Genomic DNA, 2,534 nt, shown 5'->3' on the forward strand with positions numbered 1-2,534 from the left:
ACAGTTATTTCAGTAACATTTCAAATGTCTTTCTAACACAAAATTTAATATAAGTATATAATACTGCTGTTAAATTAGTATGTAGATATAAGAATCAAATTTGATGTTAGGTTAGGTTAGGTCATACCGGCGATCCCTGGTGAATCCACTTAGACCTATTGACCCATGGTGTTATCGCATATATAGGAAAAACTCAGGGTTTAAAACCACCTAGAACCTTTGGCGAAGTCTATTTAGTGTCAGGTCTTATAATTGATTAAGATCTTCAAGACAGAGGGCTCCTAAAGTGTTTAGTCGCCGCCGTATATGAGTTGCGTAAAAACGTAGTAGATGAGAGACGCTCTCATTCTCTTCTCCACAGCTGCCACCAAATCTTCTAGCATGGTAGTTTATACTGACCTGTAAGTAAACCTACCGAAACACCGATATCTCTACGGGGTATCTCAATGAGAATTTTGGATTGCCTTTTATCGGAACGTGACCAGATTGCATACAGATGCCTACATATCATTGAGTCTTCCAATCTTTTTTTAAAAATTTCAGCACAGAAAGAACTCAGTAACAGTTTACGTGATATTAGCGATATGCGCAGATTACTTAGGTGTTTCGAGTGAGGTCCTGAAGCATCTTGTTGCAGGAACCGAAAATAACAGTTATTTCAAATTTTTTTATGGAAAAAAGCAGCAACAAAAAGTTGTCTAAACTCATGTTTAAATATATAGTTATCATTTTAACAACTTTTATCATTAATAAAATGCATGCTTTTTGTATATGAACATTTTCAAATAAAATTCATAAAATAATAATTAAATTTGCTTCATATTTTATTCCTCAAAAATAATTATTTTGTGTGCCTTTTATTTTTTTCGCGCAGAAATAACTCTTAAATTTCTGCTTTTTTTTAAAACGCACAAGTAACTGTTATTTTCGCTTTATAAATATAAAAATCATGAATAAATGCCGCTGGCCTGCCGAATATTTTTGAAACGAAAATATAAAATGCATTTCTCATACAAGGTAGCTGTTTTTGTAATTCCATACTTTGGCATACTTTGATGTACTGGCATTGGTAATTTTATTAGTTCTTAGAAATGCTTTGCTTTTATCTTTTGTTGTTTAGGAAATTTCGCATAAGGCAATTTTCTTTATCGCCTTAAAAATATGCGTGTGGGATTAATTTGAAAATTCAAATCAAAACTTGCGATGACATAAAAGTAAATTTTTTCGTATACACACTCTATTATAAAATATATCTCTGCCTAAAATAAAACAGAACGATCAGAATGGAACCTTATATAGCGAGAGTTTTTATCTTTAATCTAATCTTACTTTTCGCTATAAAATTTCAACCGTTCGCAAGTTACGTTTCATATTAACAACTTGAAAACGATGCGTGCACCCTGGTGTATAGTTTATTTTATTGAAAATATTTTTTTTAGAAATACTGAAATGTATCTGAAATATGTAGAATAATTTAAAAATATTAAATCATTAATTTTTAGAGATATTATTTTTAATAATTATGTTTAAGTATCTCATGCGTAGTTATTTGCATTACTTATTTAGCATTTTGTAAATTTTAATTCATATAATATATAAAAGAATACTTATAAATAATTACAAATTAATTTATTCATTTAATGTTAATGTCACATTGTAATTATAAATTATTTAATAAGTTTTTTTTTTTAAAACAAATAACTTGATTGATAAGAGAGCTATTGTAATTAACGTTTATCCACTGTAGTGCGATTATTGAGCTTAATTTAATTTCATTGTTTTGAGTGTAGATTTAAATACAGAAATATTAAGTGACACTTAAGAAATAATCAAATTTATATAAAATACTCACATACTGTATATTTCAACTCTGCTGTAGCCGGTCTCTGGCCCGGTTGAAACAGGAGGAGGGAACGCGACCACCTAGTCTAAATGGCTTTTGGAATATCATAGCGTCTCAGAAAGTAAGTGAGAACACATAACTCTTCTAGAACTCTTAATGAAAAAAAGTAACCATAATCTTTAAACTCATTACTCATCGACTAATCTTTATATACATATATTCGTAATAAACAATATCAAAGCGGAACTATATCCCCACGGGGTGATTGGTTCACAGCTTATCACTCTGCTTAATACTTAATTGATCACATTTTCTGGTATATTTAAAAGTGCTGCGGTAGCACTTTTTACAATTTACTGGAAAAAGTATATAAATGCAGGCGTGTGTCATATCTAAATCGAATTTGAAGAATTATTTTTAATATAATTATTGCATTTTGTTGTAGATCAATACCCTTTCCATCCTTGGTGTGAAAAATCAAAAAATTTAGAAGTGTTTTTATGGATATATTAGATGGGTTATGAGTTGTATAGAAAGTATCAGTAAAGATATTTTATATATTGTCGAACTGTAAAAACTCAATTCTAATTTAAACTTAAAAAATATCATGTATGTAATACTGGAATTATTTACTTAGATATTATATTATATATATATATCTATTTATATCTGTTTATATCTGTTTATATCC

Source organism: Teleopsis dalmanni, chromosome X (assembly GCF_002237135.1).
Source record: "Teleopsis dalmanni isolate 2A chromosome X, ASM223713v2, whole genome shotgun sequence".
Taxonomy (NCBI): Eukaryota; Metazoa; Arthropoda; class Insecta; order Diptera; family Diopsidae; genus Teleopsis; species Teleopsis dalmanni.